The sequence below is a fragment of the Mustela nivalis genome (genome assembly GCF_964662115.1).
Source record: "Mustela nivalis genome assembly, chromosome: 20".
NCBI classification, from domain to species: domain Eukaryota; kingdom Metazoa; phylum Chordata; class Mammalia; order Carnivora; family Mustelidae; genus Mustela; species Mustela nivalis.
This window is the reverse complement of record NC_139039.1, coordinates 20,630,050-20,648,560: the sequence shown is the minus strand read 5'-3', so window position 1 is coordinate 20,648,560 and position 18,511 is coordinate 20,630,050. Positions and strand designations below refer to the sequence as shown.

At 35.0% G+C, this 18,511-nt stretch overlaps 1 long non-coding RNA gene across 1 annotated transcript in view; it reads right to left on the bottom strand.

Moving 5' to 3' along the window:
• LOC309855382 overlaps positions 1–18,511 on the bottom strand; it is a 276,759-nt gene that overhangs the window by 199,136 nt on the left and 59,112 nt on the right. Inside the window, exon 3 of the long non-coding RNA XR_014306767.1 lies at positions 17,656–17,753. This is a non-coding gene — a long non-coding RNA (uncharacterized lncRNA). The remainder of the gene's footprint in view (positions 1–17,655; positions 17,754–18,511) is intronic.

The window sequence follows — 18,511 nt, the reverse complement described above, 5'->3', positions numbered from 1 at the left end:
AAATAGTCACAAACCTACTACAATTTGCTGGATACATTATAGTGTATGTCAACTGAGACACATGGGAAAGGAGATGGGAGATACTCTTAGGATCCAGAAGACCCCCTGGCTCAGTTAACAGCAAGCTGTGTGATCCTGGGGACTTAATGTACCCTCTCTGGGCCTTTAGTCCTATAGAAAGACAGAGTAATAACCTTCAATACACCTCCTCTTCCTCTTCTTATTTCTTAAAAGAAATTATTATTTTTTGAAGTTTAAATAGGAAAAATAACATTTAATTGATATGACTATATATAAGTAGAAATCCAATAGGATCAGTAATTACTTGAGGAATATGAGCCTGAGGTCATAGCTCAGGCATAACTGCTACTTGACAATGCACAAATTATTTAGCTTCCCTATCCCTCAGTTTTTTTCATCTGTGGTATGATTAGAAGACCAACACTTACCTTAGAGGGTTGTTAGCAGTGTTAAGAGAAAATTCGTATCTTTACAGAGCATCTTAAAGCATTTTGATGTTTCACATAAAGTAAGCCTGTGATAACTGTTACCTGTTATCATCAATGATACTGCCACCTTCATCACATCAAATCCAATTAGGATGACCAAGATGCTCTGTAAAGAAATCATAACTAGAGTAAGATTATTACCAAGAAAGCTAGAATCTGACCAATTATGTTACACAAAACAGTTTGACGGAGAAATAGCATCCTGAAATGAGGCACCAAAAAAAGCACTCAACTGTCAGTTTGTTGCGACCAGGTTCAGGATACATGATTCCTTGGATATTTCTTTTCTTTTTTTCTTTAAGATTTAATTAATTTGGGTGCCTGGGTGGCTCAGTGGTTTAAGCCTCTGCCTTCAGCTCAGGTCATGATCTCAGGGTCCTGGGATCGAGTCCCACATCGGGCTCTCTGCTCAGCAGGGAGCCTGCTTCCTCCTCTCTCTGCCTGCCTCTCTGCCTACTTGTGATCTCTATCAAATAAATAAATAAAAATCTTAAAAAAAAAAGATTTAATTAATTTATTTATTTGAGAGAGAGAGAGAGGGCATGCATGAGCAGGGCATAGGGCAGAGGGAGAGGGAGTAGCAGACTCCCTGCTGAGCAGGCAGCCCACCTCAGGGCTAGATCCCTTGACACCCTGAGATCAAGACCTGAGCCAAAGGCAGATCCTTAACCGGCTGAGCCACCCAGGCGCTCCTCCTTCAGTATTTCTTAATAGGAACTTACTCATTCAACAGATATTAGTTATCATTTTTTATATGCCAAATGCTGTCCTAGGTTCTGAAGATATAAGAATAAAACAGAAAAATATCCCCATATTCATGAAACTTATATTCTAATAAGGGTTAGATAATACACATAAGAAATGTTACAAGGTGATAATTTCTGGGGAAAAATAAGTAGGAGAGATGCAGTGGATAGAGACTGCAGGGAAGAACAGAAGACTGAACTGTTATATAAAGTGGCTATGTTGGGTTTTGCTGAGAAAACTTCAAAATTTAAATCCTTGTGTGGACATATATTTTTTGTTTCCTAGACACGGAAAAGCTGGAGACACATGGGAGTTGTATGTTAAACTTTTCAAGAAACTGCCAGTTTTTCAAAATGGCTTTATTATATAAAATCCCCACTAGCAGTATAGGAGAAACACTAGTTGCTTCGTGTCCTTACAGATGCTATGTCTGGTCAATCTTTGTAATTTTAGCATTTCTGATTGAAGTGTAATCATACTGTATTGTGTTTTTAACTTGCACTTCTCTTATGACTAATGATGTACAGCATCTTATGTGTGATTGGTCATTTGTGTGTCTTTTATGAAGAATCTACTCAAATCAGTTCTCTACTTTAGAGTTTATTTTTTTTTATTATGTATCTGTAAGAGACTTTTATTCAATATAAATATTTTATTTATTTATTTTAGAGAGAGAGACTGAGTGAGAGGGCATAAGCTAGGGGGAGAGGCAGAGGGAGAAGAAGACTCCCACTGAGTGGACAGCCCGATGTGGGGATTGATCCCAGGACCCTGAGATCATGACCAGAGCAGAAGGCAGACACTTAGCCAACTGAGCCACCCAGGCCCCCTTATACAATATATATTTTGTAAATGTTTTTTCCCAGTTTGTGGCTTGTCTTTTTGTAACATTATGTACTACAGATAAGAAGCTTATGAACTTAATGGAAAATGTTTCATTTTTGTATGAGAGAGAGAGAGAGAGAGTGTGTGTGTGTGTGTGTTGGTGTTCTAAGACAATCTTGCCTATCCAAGTTTGGAAAAATTTTCTCCCGTGTTCCTGTTTAAACATTTTTACAGTTTCATGTTTTATATTTAGGGCTGTGATCTTTTCTGACTGCTTTTGTGTATGGGGCGAGATGGAGGCTGATTTTTTTTTTAATATAGATATGCAATTGATCTAGCATTTGCTGGAAGGACTTCTCTTTCCTGACTGAATTGCCTTTCTGCATTTATTGAAAATCAGCTGACCATATCTGTGTGGATCCATTTCTGGATATTCTATCCTATTCTATTAATCTACATGTTTATCTTTAAGCAATACCAAATTTTAAAATATTGTTGCTTTATAAGTCTCAAAATCAAGTAAGGTAGTTCTTCAAATTTATTCTTTCATAATTGTTTTTGGATCTTCTATATCCTTTGCATTTCTCTATGTATTTTGGAATCAGTGAGTCAATTTTTTAAGACATTCTGGAAATGAATCTATCGATTGACTTGAGATTTGCCTTTCTAATGGTATCTTCCCACAGTGAGTATTCTATAAAAGATCAAAATTGATATTTTAAAAATAACTATGTTCTGTGAACTTGCTCAGTTAATTAGATCTAGTTAGTTTGTCAATTCCCTCAGATTTTCTACTTACTCAAATCATCTACAAAAGGGAAAAGTTTTCTTATTTTTTTCTAATCGTTACGCCTTTTATATTTTCCCAGCTTCCTCTTCCCTGACTCTTTACTCAACAGTTAAGACCTCCAATACAATGCTGGATAGAACTGGAATTGTTGACTTGTTCCCAATCTCAGGTGGAAACAATTCAAACTTTCACCAAGTAGGATGTTGGCTGTCAGTTTTTCTCAGATAGACTTTATCAATTTTAGGAGGTTCCCACCTATTTCTAGTCTGCTGTGGGTTTTGTTACAAACTGCTGGTAAATTTTGTCAAATGCTCTTTCTGAATTTACTGAAAGATCATCTGGTGTTTCTCCTTTGTTTTTTAATATGTTGAATTACACTGATTAATATTTAATCAGAGTATAAACACTACTTGTTCATGATATATTATGCTATTTATATATTATTGTATTTAATTTGCTGATATTTCTTTAAGAATTCTACATGTATATTCATGAAGAAATTGGGATACAATTCTATTATTGTAATACTTTTCTCTGATCATGGTATTTGGGTTATGCTGGACTTTCAAAATTTGTTGGGTAGAAATCACTCTTCAAGTTTCTTAAAATCTTTCTGTATCATCAGCAGTATTTCTTCCTTGAATATCACAACCATTTGACCTGGAATTTTCTTTGGGGAAGGTATTAGATTAAAAGTTCAATTTTTAAGTTAGATATAGCTCTAAACTGATTTTTTGTTTCTTCTCGTATCAGTTTTACAAGTGACATTTTTTTTCAAAAAGTTGTCCATTTCACCAAAATTAGTGAATTTGTTAGCTTACAGTGTTTAATGATTTACTCTTATTTTCCGTTTAGTAGATTACGGTAACTGTACTCATTTTTTCTTTTCTCATTCATGATATTGATGATTTCTCTTTTCTGGATTCATCTAAAAAAGGATTTATTAATTTTGTTTATCTTTTCACAGAACCAAGTTTCAGCTTTGTTCATTTTTTCTAGTATTATTTTTCTATTTTACTGTTTTTTCAATTACTTTTATTAAAGTATTTATTTATTTATTTAATCTACACAACTCTTTGACACAGGGGATCTCTTTCAGTACTATATTGTGCTGGTCTGGGGAGAGGTCATGCAAGGAAGGTGAACCTGTTCTTATGCCTTTCAATGCCTTGTTATTTCTCATTTCTGTGTTCTGCACCAAGGTGTTGTATAAGCTCTGATGTGAATTCCAGAGCTCTCATGAGGGTCTTTTATTCTGTGGGTGTTTCTGGTGGGCGGTAGAGCCGGGAACCTCCTGTTCCACTATTCTGCTGATGTCACTGCTCTCTCTATCTTACTGATTTGGGGTTTTATTTTTATCATTTCCTTTTTTTCTTCTATGGATTCTTTCCTTGTACGTACTTTGAATTTAATTTGCTTTCCGTTTTCTAGCTTGGTAATGCATTATCCCAGGTCAATATTCTTTTCCAATTCTTCTTCTTCACTTAAAATGCTAGATTTACATCCAAGCACTGCTTTAGCAGTACTCCACAAATGTTATATAACATATTTTCATTGTTATTTATTTTGAAGTATTCCTTATTTTCCTTGTGATTTCTTATTTGACCCATGAACTTTTTAAAAATATAGTTGACTTGTGAGCAACCTCAGTTTGAACTGCATGGATTCACTTAAGTGAATTTTTTTCAGTAACATACAGTTAATGTGTTCTATGCTTTTGTAAAATTTTTTTTCTCTAGCTTACTTTGTTAAGAATATAATACATACTACATATAATACACAAAATATGTATTAATCAACTTGATGTTATTGGTAAGCCTTCCAGTAACAGGCTATTAGTAGTTAAGCTTTCTGGGAATCAAAGTTATATGTGGATTTCTGACTATTGTTCATGGGTCAAGCGTATGTTGTTCAACTTCCAGATCTAGTTAGCTGGTTTCTGAGATACCTTAGTAGCAATAGTGATTTATGATTTGATTTTGCTGTGGTCAAAGAATACAATTTGTATGATTTCAATCCTTTACCTTTATGAAGAGTCTTTTGTGGCCTGGTGTGTGTCATCCATCTTGGTGAGTGTACCATTTATCCTTGGAAAACATTTGTGTTCTGCAGTTGTTCGGTGTAGTGTTCTATAAATATCAATTTTTTAAAGTTGTGGATAATGTTTTTGTATATTTTATGTATGTACTAATGTTTTGCTTTATTGTTCTGTAAAGTGCTGAGACAGGGTCTAAAAACTCTCTGCTATAATTATAAAATTGTCCATCTCTCCTTCCTAGTCAATCAATTTCTGTTTTGTATTTTGAGACACACGTGAATTTAAAATTGTTATGCTTGGTGATTATCTCTTTTATCATTATGAAATATTCCTCATATCTCTAGTAATATTCTGTTTATTTTATCTAATATTGAATAGATTTTCCAGCTTTTTTTTTCAAAGATTTTATTTATTTATTTGACTGACAGAGATCACAAGTAGGCAGAGAGGCAGGCCGAGGGGGAAGGAGGATCCCTGCTGAGCAGAGAGCCTGATGTGGATGCGGGGCTTGATCCAGGACCCTGAGATCATGACCTGAGCGGAAGGCAGAGGTTTAACCCAATGAGCCACCCGGGCGCCCCTGATTTTCTAGCTTTTTTATTACAGTTTTCATGGGATATGTTTTTGATCTATTTACTTTCTCTCTCTCTCTCTCTTTTTTTTTTTTTCTTTTTAAGTTTTGGATTTTATTCTGCTTTGAGATATTACCAATATATAACATGCATAAGGTTAAGGTATATAACATGTTGATTTAATATACTTACATATTACAAAATGGTTACCACTAGAGTTTTAGCTAACACCTCCAACACATCACATAATTACCATTTCTTATTGGCGGTGAGAACATTCAAGGTTTAGTCTCAGCAACTTTCAAAGATAAAATACAGTATTATTAACAATAATCATCATGCTGTATCCCCATAACCAATTTATTTTGTAACTAAAAGTTTCTACCCTTTGACAAACATCTCCCTATTTTCCCCATAACCTGCCCCTGGAAACCAGCTTTATACTCTGTTTCCACAAGTTTGGCTTTCATAAATTTTGCACTTAAGTATTTGTCATTCTCTGTCTGACTTATTTCACTTAGCATAACGTCCTCAAGATTCATCTATATTTTTTATGGCTGTATTCCATTGTGTATGTGTACGTATTTACGTGTGTGTGTGTAATATATATAACACATCTACTTTACCTATCTGTTTAAGTACACTAAGGTTATTTTGACATGCTGGCTATTGTGAATAATGTTGCAGTGAATATAGAATATAGGAATTCAGATCTCTTTTTTATAATATATATAACACATACTATGACTATACATGTTATATATTAATTTTTAAGGAAACTCCATACTGTTTTTCACAGTGGTCGTACCAATTTACAAACTCATCAATAGTGTACAAAATCCCCCTTTTTCCTCATCTTCACCAACACTGTTATTTCTTGTCATTTTCAATAACGACTCTTCTAGCAGCCAAGAGGTAATATTTCATAGTGATTTTGGTTTGTATTTTTGTGATGTTTACTGATGTTGACCCCCTTTTAATGTACGTCTTGATCATTTGTAAGTCTTTGGATAAATGTCTATTCAGTTTATCTATCCACTTTTTTTTAAATTTTTTAATTTTTTATTTTTTATAAACATATATTTTTATCCCCAGGGGTACAGGTCTGTGAATCACCAGGTTTACACACTTCACAGCACTCACCAAAGCACATACCAATGTCCATAATCCCACCCCCCTTCTCCCAAGCCCCCTCCCCCCAGCAACCCTTTTAAAATCAGATATTTTTCTATTGCATGAGTTCTTTATTTATTTTGGGTATTACCCTTTTATTAGGTATATGATTTGCAATTATTTTCTCTTATTCTGTAAGTTGACTTTTCATTTTGTTGACTGCTTCTTTTGCTGTGCACAGCTTTTTAGGCTGAAGTCTCACTTACTCAGTTTTGCTTTTGTTGCTTGTGCAACAAAAAGGCAAAACCAACCACAAATTGTCGCCAAGACCAATTTCAAAGAAGCTTCCCTCTGCTTCCTTCTGGGAATTTTATGATTTCAGATCTTATGTTTAAGTCTTTATTTCATTCCATTAATGTTTTTTGTGAGTACTGTAAGGTAGGGGTCTAATATTATTTTTCTGCATGTGACTACCCAATTTTCCAAATATAATTATTGAAGAGATTATTATTCCCCAGATGGGTATTCTAGTTTCTCTTGTCAAATATTAGTTGATGAATATGCTAGGGTTTCTTTCTGGGTTCTTTATAATGGTCCATTTGTCTATGTGACCATTTTTATATCAATATCATACTGTTTTGATTACTATGGGTTTGTAGTATAGTTTGAAATCAGGAACCATGATGGGTACTTCCACCTTTGCTCTTCTTTCTCAGGATTTCTTTGGCTACTCGAGTCGTTTTGAGTTTCATACAAATTTTAGGATTGCTTGCTCTATTTCTGTGAAAAATACAATTGGAATCTTGATAGGGATTTCACTGAATCTATAGATGGTTTTGGGTAGTATGGATTTTTTAATAATAATAACTCTTCTGATCCATGAACATAGAATATGTTTCCATTTGTGTATGTTTTCTTTACTTTCTTTTTTAAAAGATTTTATTTATTTGAGAGAGAATAAGAGAGAGAGAGATCATAATAATGGGGGCAGAAGGGAGAAACAGGGTCCCTGCAGATCAAGGAGCCTGATGTGGGACTCAGTTCCAGGACTGCAGATCATGACCTGAGTCCAAGGGAATTGCCTAACAACTGAGCCACCCAGGCACCCTGTTTCCTTTAAATTTTTTAATCAAAGTCTATTAGTTTTCAGTGTTCAGATCTTTCACTTCTCTGGTTAATTTAATTCTAATTTATTTAGATGCCCTTGTAAATCTAATTGTTTTCTTTCTGTTTCACATGTTTTATTTTTAGTGTATAGAAATGCAACTGATTTTTGTATATTTATTTTGAATCCTGCATTTATATTGAATTTGCTTATTAGTTCCAGTAGTGCTTTTGTGCAATATTTAGGATTTTCTCTATATAAGATCATATCATCATCAAACAGAAACAATTTTACTTCTTATTTTCCAATTTGGGTATCTTTTATTGCTTGACTGCTCTGGCTAGGACTTCCAATATTATGTTGAATTGGTGTGGTGAGAGCGGGCACCCGTGTCTTGTTACTGATCTTAGAGGAAAAGCTTTTAATGTTTTACTGCTGAGTATTAGTTGTTAGCTTGTCACATATGGCCTTTATTATACCGAGTTTTTCAGAGTTTTTAACACAAAGAGATGTTGAATTTTAGGAAATGGCTTATTCTGCATCTTTTGAGAGGTCAGATGATTTATCTGCCATCCTATTAATGTGGTATAGTATTATTATTCTTTTACCTGTGTTGAACCATCCTGGCATTGTAGGCATAAATCCTGCTGACTGTGGTGTCCTATTGTATGATTTTTAAATGTGCTGTTGAATTCAGTTCAGTTTGTTAATAGTTTGTTGAGGATTTTTGTGTTTATATTCTTCAGGTAGGTCAGTCTGTAATTTTCTCTTCTTATAGTGTTCTTATCTAGACTTTGTATGAGGTTATGCTGGCCTTTTGGAATGGACTTGGGAATGTTCTTCCCACTTCAATTTTTCAAAAAAGTTTGAGAAGTTTTGGCTTTATTTTTCCTTTAAATGTTTGGTGGAATTCACCAGTGAAACCATTGGTCCTGGGCTTTTCTTTATTGAGATCTTTTTGATTACAGTTTTAATTGTTATGTTCAGATTTTCTATTTCTTCAGGATTCATAGTTGGTAGGTTGTGTTTTTAGGAATTTGTTACTTTCTTTTAGGCTATCCAATTTATTGGCATGTAATTATTTGTCACAGTCTCTATGATCTTTTGTATTTCTGTGGTATCAGTTATACTGTTTCCTCTTTTATTACTGATTTGAGTCTTTTTTCACCTTAGTCTAGCTAAAACTTTGTCCGTATTGTTTATCTTTTCAAAAAAGCAGCCAGTTTTATTGATCTTTTGTATTGTTTCTTTATCTCTATTAGTGCTCTCATCTTTGTTATTTCCTTCTTTCTGCCAATTTTGAGGCTTTTTTTTTTCTTTTCTAGTTCTTTGAGGTATATAATTAGGTTATTTATTTGAGATCTTTCTTTTTTCATAATGTAGGCATTTATTGCTATAAAATTCTTAGAATTGCTTACAGGATCCTATGTTTTTTTAAAAACATTTATTATTTTAGAGAGAGAGAGAGAACATGAGCAGGAGGGGGAGAGGGAGAGAGAATTTCAAGCAGACTGCACTTACCATGGAGTCCAATATGGGGCTTGATCTCATGACCCTGGGATCACAACCTGAGCTGAAACCAATAGTCAGATGCTTAACTGACTGAGCTGCCAGGTGCCTCTCTATGTTTTTTTTGTTGTTGTTGTTGTTGTTTTTTTTTTATGTTTTGTTTCCATTTTTAGTTGTTTCAAGGTAATTTTTATTTCATTTTTTATTTACTTTTTGATGCGTTAAATGTTCAGGAGTATGTAAATTTTCACATATTTGTGATTTTTACAGCTTTTCTCTTATTAATGACTCTAGGGTCATACCTCTGTGCTCAGAAAAGATGGCTGGTATTATCTCAATATTCTTAAATTTGCATAACACTTGTTATGTGACCTATCATGGATCTCTCCCAAAGAGTGTTATTATCTAGATTTAACCTCAATTGAGAAGACAGTGTTTTCTGCTGCTGTTGGGTGGAAGTTCTGTATATGTCTTCTAAGTCCATTTGGTCTAAATTACAGTCCAACTTCAAAGTTTATTGTTGATTTTCTGACTGGATTGTCTTTGACTATTCAAAGTGGGATAATGGAGTCCCTACTATTATTGTTCTTTCTATGTCTCTCTTCAGATACATTAGTGTTTGCTTTAGATATTGATGTTGGCTGCATATATCCTCATATAATTGTTATATCTCTTTGGTGTTTTTATCCCTTTAGCATTATATAATGACCTTATTTTCTCTGGCTACAGTTTTAGCATAAATTCTATTTTCTCTAACAAAAGTATAACTACTCTTATTCTTCTTTAGTCTCCACTTGCATGAGATATCTTTCTCCATTTTTTTTTACTTTGAGCTGATGTTTGTCCTTATAACTGAAGTGAGTTTTTGTTAGACAGCATATTGTCTGGTCTTATTTTTTATCTATCCAACCACTTTATGCCTTTTGATTGGATGATTCAATCCATTTACACTTAGAGTAATTATTTATTGATAATGCTCTCCCACCCATTGGTTACTGTCTAAGTCAGTGCTCTCCAAGGACTCTCAGACTGTGATTTAGACATTTCATGGGCCTTTGAAGGATTCATAGCTGGATATAAAGTTTCTCCATCTATTACCCAGTGAATGGGTGGGTGAGACTTCTCCTGCATCCCTTGGTATGTGGCAGTGAATCCCAGAATTCCCTCAAAGGTACGTTGTCTGTGGATAGATGCTGAATTCTTGCTGCTGATGAGGGGAAAAAAGAGTTACCTTTTGCCACCATAATACTGACATCCTTGATCTATTTACTTCCACATTCTTTGTACCTTTATGTTTAAACACTTGGAAGAATATAGCAGTACCTTCCTACTGATAGACTCTATCAACATTTGCCTTTTAATTCAAGTATTTTATCCATTAAGATTTAATGTAATTAATGTGATATTTTGATTATCAAGTTATTTGTATTCTACTTTCATTGCTTTTTGTTCCCCTATCCCCCCCTTTCTTGCTACAGTGTATTATTTAAAATTTTCCATTTATTTCAGTTTAATTTACTTCTTAGCTCTTATTTTTTAACTTATATATTTTAAAATTATTTTTAATTTTTTATTTATTTTTATTATTATGTTCAGTTAGCCAACATATAGTACATCATAGGTTTTATATGTAGTGCTCAATGATTCATTATTTGCATAAATCACCTAGTGTTCACCACAACATATGCCCTCCTTCATACCCAACATCCAGTTACCCCCTCCCCCTCCTCTTTTCTGTAACCTTCAGTTTCTTTCCTGGAGTCCAGAGTCTTTCATGGTTTGTCCCTCATTGTTTGTCTCCCTTTCTGATTTTTTCCCATTTAGTTTTCCCTTCCTTCCCCTGTGGTCTTCCACGCTATGCCTTATGTACCACATATGAGTGAAACAATATGATAATTGTCTTTGCTTGACTTATGTCACTTAGCACAATCCCCTCCAATTCCAACAATGTCTGTGCAAATGGTAGGTATTCATCCTTTCTGGTGGCTGAGTAATATTTCATTGCATATATGAACCACATCTTTATCCATTCATCTGTTGAAAGACATCTCAACTCCTTCCACAGTTTGGCTATTGTGGAATTGCTGCTAGAACACTGGGGTGTGTGTGCCCCTTCTTTTCACTACCTCTGTATCTTTGGGGTAAATACCCAGAGTGCAATTGCTGGGTTGTAGAATATCTCTATTTTTAACATCTTGAGAAACCTCCATACTGTTTTCTAGAGTGACTGTACCAGCTTACATTCCCACCAACAGTGTAAGAGGGTTCCCCTTTCTCCACACCCTTGCCCACATATGTTGTCTCCTGTCTTGTTAACATATATCTTTTAATATCCATAGTTTTAGCTGTGAATTGGAATTTCAATTTGCATACCAACTTTTCAAAATCTACTTCGAGTTAATACCATACTTATGTAAACTCTAGAAACTTGAAACATCTTCACATTGACCTTTGTAATTTTACTATCTTTTTTATCTATGTATATATTTCTTCACATCTATTTAAATTTTAATTTAAACAGGCTATTTACCATTTTTGTTACAAGAGCTGATTTTGTTACAAGCTTTTCTGAACATTCAGATTTCTCAGTGATGCTATTTCCCTTCAACTTGAAGTATAAATGTATGTATGTAAAAATCTGGATGTTCAGTAATGGTTTGATAGTCTCTTAGTTTTCGTTCATCTAAAAATATCTTTATTTTGTCTGCATTTCTGGAGAATACTTCTGAATATATAATCATGGGCTGGTAGTTCTTTCCTTTCTGCATTTGAAGGTATTGCTTCATTGTTTTTAGACTCCACGGTTTCTGATGAGAAATTTCAGTTGTTCAAATAATTGTTTCTATGCTTGTAGTACATCTATTTTTGCCAGAAGCATTTGATATTTCTATGTCTTTTTTTTTTTCTTTCTTTAGCAGTTCAGTTATAATACGATTTGGCAAGTTTTTGTTTTCCAGTTAACTTTATCTGTGGTTTGCTCACCTATAACTATATGTCTTTAACACAATTTGGAAGTTTTCTACTATTATTTCTTCAATTCTTTTTCTCCCCTGTTGTTCTCCTTCCAGGACTCTCCATACATGTCTATTAGACCTTTTGATACTGTCATGCATGTCCTTGAATCTTTGTTCTTTTTCAAGTTTTTTCTTTCTGTCCTTCAGATGGGACTCTTTAAATTGAGCTAAATCTTCTAGTTCATTGACTCATTTTGCTCTCATTTTCATCTTTATAGTTAGCCCATACAGCATGATTTTTATTTCTGATGTTGTGTTTTTCCACCTCAACTTTCAATGTTATTCCTTTTGGTTTCTTTCCCTGCTGAGACCTCCCATTTTAAAAATTCCTTTCAAGAGCATTTTCATTTATACTATGGCGCATAGTTAAAATCATACCTTAAGTCTCTGTCTGGGTTCCAAGATATATGTAATTTCAGGGTTGGCATTTACTAATAGTGTTTCGTTTTTTTTTTAATGGCCACATTTTAGCATGTTGTTTATTTACCCAGCTACTACTTATTTATTATTTTGCATATTAATAATTTAAATTGTATCCTGTGTTTTCAATGTTGTTATAGAAATACTTTGGGTCAAAAAAAGAAAAAAAAATACTTTGGGTCTTATTATAATCCTTTATAAAACATTCACATTGTTGTTGATTTAACTGCCAATCAACTGAGTTAGGTTCACACATGAATTCTGTATTGCCCTCTGTGGCTGTCCAAATTTTGTGTCACTTCTCAAAGCTCTTGACATACTGTTTCAGGTTCATTTCATGTATCAGTAACTCAGAGAAAAGGCTTGGGCTGTGTTCAGGTTCACACACAGAATTAGGCTACCCCTATCTCTTTTTTTTTCTCCAACAAGATTACCTTCTTACTCCCCCAGAAAGATGGGGGAATTTTGTCTGCTCATGTTGATAGTCTCCTTTGTGACTAAAAATCACCAAACAATTGAAGCAATGCCTACAAGAAACTAAAGCAAACACCTCCAGCCAGCCAAGTTGCTTCTCTGAATTTTATCTTCCTCACATAATCTGCTCCCTTTCATTTGTTTTTGAAAGTTTACAGGTAGCTTTGGTTTCTTTTTATCTTTGTATTTTGTTCAGAGATCTTGGTTGTAATGAGGCAGATTGGCTTTAATGTGCTTGTACTGTACCATTATAGTGAAACTGAATTTCCAAATTCTATTCTATTTTATTTTTTTTTTAAGATTTTATTTATTTATTTGACAGAGAGAAATCACAAGTAGATGGAGAGGCAGGCAAAGAGAGAGAGAGGGAAGCAGGCTCTCTGGGACTCGATTCCAGGACTCTGAGATCATGACCTGAGCCCAAGGCAGCAGCTTAACCCACTGAGCCACCCAGGCGCCCTCCAAATTCTATTTTAAAAGAATCATTCTAGTTGCTGTGTTGAAAACAGACTATAGATAGGTATGGAGGGAGGCCTGCTGGCATGCTATTGCACATATCCAGATGAAAGATGATGCTGAACGGACCAGGCTGGTAGTAGTGGAAATAATGAGATGTAGCCTTTTTTCAGTACATATTTTAAAAGTGGAGCCAACACAATTTCCTGATAAATTAGATATGGAGCATGACAGAAAGTGAGACATCACTGATAACTTCGAGAATTTGGGCTTCTACAACTGGAAGGAAGTTTTGGCCATTAACTGAAATGGGGAATACTACAAGTGGAAAGAATTGTTTTGTCAGAAGCTTAGCTTTGGCAAATAATTGTTGAGAACCACCTATTATACATAGAAGTGGGTAAATCATATTAGCAATGGATATATAAATCTAGAATTCAGAGGAGACTAGGCTACATATATTAAAATAACCAGAAGCCAAAGTTTACAAATGGTATTAGTAAGTTAAAATCTATAAAATCCCCTAGGGAAATGTTCTTCAAACTTTAGCATTCAGGAGAATTACCTGAAGTGCTTATTAAAACTAAATTGCTGGGCCCCAATCCCAGAGTTTCTGATTAATTAGGTCTTTAGAGGGACTCGAAAATTAGCATTTCTAACAAGTTTTCAGGTCATGCTGATGCTGCTAGTCTGAGGACCACACTTTGGAAACTACTGCCCTATGGTGAATGTAGACACAGAAGAGAAGAAGTTCAGTGACTGAGCTCTGAGGGAACTTGTGCTAAGAAATTAGAAAAAAGGATGAGGAAACAACATAGAAGACAGGGAAAGAGCAGTCTGTGGGGTGGGAAACCTGGAAGATTATGTGCTGGTAATGACAGTTTCAAGGAAAAGAGATCATCAGCTTTCATTTGCTGCAGATACGACTAGTAAAAGAAGAACTGAGAGTTGACTATTGTATATACCAATACGGAAATTATTAGTAACCTTTACAGTATCAGTTTTGTTGGAGAATTAGGGCAACAGCCTGTTTGTAGTGGATTTAAGTCATATCTTTATAGTGTAAACAGATTAACTGTCCCTGTAGCTCAGTGACAACAGCCACTAAAATCCTTTGCTCTGGCATTATCCTCAACAAGTACTGTTCCTTGTAGATTTTTTAAAGGAAGAAAATAAGCAGATCAACTGATGTGATTTTGTATTTGCTTTATAGTACAAAAATCTTTAGTTCAAATTAATATATTGGATTTTGCCTTATGGCATCGTCTCTTAAAAGTTAGGCAAGCCTGAACCAGTTTTTCTGATCCTGATAAATCCCGATCCTCTGTCAACACAATAGGGTTTCTGGAGCTCCCCTGAAGATCAGACTGAAGAGTTGAGGCCCCATCGAAGTATCATTCTTCCTCTGAAGCCCAATATTATCTTTTTTTTAAGCAGCCATAATATCAGTTTTATCTTATAAAAAGTAAGAATTCTGGACTTTGTAATTTCGAAAGTTACTTTGATCTTTAAAGTTCTATGATTCTATGCCTTTACATTAGAATAATATTCAGAAAGAAGTCAGAAAACATTTCTTTCCCTAAATTTCAATATTTTCATACTGTAGTCAGAACTTCAGGAGTTTTACTTATTCATTATTGTAGGTATTTCCAAATAAGAGACCATTGTGTATTTGATTTATAAAAAGTTAGAGAATTTTTAGGCAAATATATCAAATATTAAAAAATTTTTGACAGTGTAAGATCCCTCCATGTAAAATGTTTGTACTTAATTATAAAACTGATGTAAAAATTTCTGTTATTCTGAGAGAATTAATAGTTGGATGTAAAATAAACTGTGCAGAAATCAGGTTTCTAATCCTATAGCCAAATAAAACTAAGACCAGAAAGTTCAGCTCTTTAAAGAATAACCACCCCATATTTTTGGTACACAAGCAGCAAATAACAATAATTTTTCTATTATAAATCTTTTCAGTACAGTTGTATTTATTATTTGATTTCCATGGAGGGACAATATAATCTAGAACTGAATGTGATGCCTTTCTTGTAGTGGCTCAGGATTAAGAAAATTAGATGTAAGAAACAATGCTTCTATTCCATTAGAGCTTTCGTTCTTAAAGAATTTAAAATTTTAGAACAAGAAAATGTTTTAGGGGCACCTGGGTGGCTCTGTGGGTTAAAGCCTCTGCCTTCGGCTCAGGTCATGATCCCAGGGTCCTGGAATCGAGCCCCGAGTCGGGCTCTCTGCTCTGCAGGGAGCTCCCCCCCCCTACTCTCTCTCTCTCTCTCTGCCTGCCTCTCTGTCTACTTGTGATCTCTGTCTGTCAAATAAGTAAAATCTTTAAAAAAAAAAAAGAAAAGAAAATGTTTCAAAGAATCAAGCATGACCCTGTCTTTTAGAAAGAGGAGGAAGATAAGGTTCAGTAAGTGCATGAGGTCCTACCTCATGCCAGTGCTGAATTGAGAATCACTCTGTTGTCTCAAAGAAATAAATAATCGCAGAGGTATAAGATATCTCGTTATTTTTAGTGTTCAACTATTATGTGATGCACGAATCACCCCCACAGTCTCCTCCATAAGGTCCTTTCAAACATCTGTTCATATATAGAGTATAAGTAAACATACTTAACACCCAGCAACATTTTCCTTAAGTAATTCTATTTATCAGCAAAATCTAAGGTTAGCCAATAGGCTTAATATATACAGTCTTTATCCTGGGGCTCTTGAAAATCTATAGACCTGTCCTCTATCTTTCCTATGTAATTGTTAACAGAATTTCCATCACAAATTCAAGCCAATCTCCTAATTCTCCCAAAGCATAGTATTTCTTGCTTCTGTTGAGTTGGAATGAAAGGTTTTGGAAACTATTGGCAAAATTTGCTTTAGACTGCCATTTTTCTCTAGGTCAACTGTATTTTTTCCTCTCCATAGGAACTAGAAACTTAAGAAAGAAGTCAACCTTTCCATAATTCTCTCACTTAAAGTTTCAAAGCTAATATTCACTGGACTGGTAACTCAGTTTTTACCAAATCATACGGCCATGCCATTATGTCCTTTCAGGCATTCCCAGTATCTACTGCCAGAAATTATATTCAATGCCAAGGGCAGGAAGTAAACACAATGGCATTTTCATTCATTTATTCACTCATTCCACATTTATTAAGTACCAACTATGTTTTAGTCTGGCAGCAAAGCACTGAGATACTCAAGTACTAATAAGGCACTGTGTTTATTCTTGAGGAAATCGAGATCCTTTAGAAAAAGGTAGGCATGTATGCAAATATTTGCCTTGAAATATTATAGATCCTGTGGGAGATATACACATTTAGGTTACAAGGCAGAGAGAGCCTCCTATGTACATCCTACCCAAGTATTTTGTTGGTAAGGCCTTAGTTATTAGACCTTAAGTTCATGCTCTTTAATGACTCTGATAAAATAATTCCTAGTAATCAATTACTGAACCATTTAGGAGTTCAAAATTTTTTTTCAAAAACATTCAACACACTTAATGAGTTTCTTTGCCTGGGAAAATTCATGGACAAACTTGAACACATTAAAATGAAAATTTGCTGATGTGATTCAGTTTTTAGTTCTGGGTAAAATGCCATCAGCGTGACATTTTCCACCTCATATTGTATTTCTGTGTACAGATATCTTGGCTTGTGAACTGAGCTTAGAGTCTGTAGTGCATAAGCGTGATACATGACTGATGAGTTTAAACAGAATTCATGCATCCTTTAAAAAGATTTTAGAGATCACTTAAAAATGTAATTTTGAAGGATGGCATTTTTAGCTACAGTGGGCATTTTGAAATGTATGAAGTTACTCGGGATCATTTAGATTATTTTGAGCACTCAGAATTTGCACTGCCCCACCTCAACCATAATCATTCTTCATCTTCCAAACAGCAAATATGTGACAAGTGAATACCAATGAGCTCCCTCTATGCTTTTAAAATAACTCTGATTTCTTTTTTCAGCATATTCTTACCTGAAAATGCAAATACAAAAGATAAGGATCTTCTAGCTTCATAATGGTACCCCAAATATCAATATAATGGTGTTGTTTAGTGAATACTACTCACCAGGGTGGGCAGCGGTATCCTGCTGCACTTAAGGGGAAATGACTCCAGGTCTGGATTTTCATCTGAGCCATTTTCTCCTGCTTTTAAGGTGAAGTGTTCTGTGGGAATAAATGAATACCACCCAAATGAGAACAAGCAGAGGCTATTTATTCAGACTGCTACAGCACAGAAGTCAGCCACCATCACTTGCCTTTGGCAGAGACTCAAAGGCAGCCAAAGAAGTAAGAAAGCTTTATAGCGAAATAAAGGAAGGATCTGGAAATACCCTGATTAGAAGCTGCTGGCATAGGGAAGCTGGAGATGCACTGACTGGAAAGGGCACATCTTAGGGGATTGGTCAGGGGAGCATGGGGAGCTTTTTCTGGTTTGTCTGGAGTTGGAAGTAGGGGTTAAAAACCAGGCAACTAAGTCCTTGACCAGGTCCTGACCATTCTAGGCTGACTGCTGCAGAGGCTGCAGTTAGAGTTTTGTTGTTATTTTTTTTTTTTCCTTAAAGATTTCATTTATTTATTTGACAAAGATCCCAAGTAGGCAGAGAGGCAGACAGAGAGCAAAGAGGAAGCAGGCTCCCTGCCTAGCAGAGAGCCCGATGTAGGGCTCGATCCCAGGACCCTGGGATCATGACCTGAGGCAAAGGCAGAGGCTTTAACCCACTGAGCCACCCAGGCGCCCCTAGAGTTTTATTGTTATATATGGTCTCCCATAATTCATTTGTATATTCAGTCTTTTCCTCTGAATGCCTCTCCACATTTCTCACATTAGATTACTACCGTCTGTTGTCTCAACCCGATGCAAAGGCAATTAGGGATCCTGAATACACCCCTTTCTGCTTCTCTGTAACTGATGGAACACCACT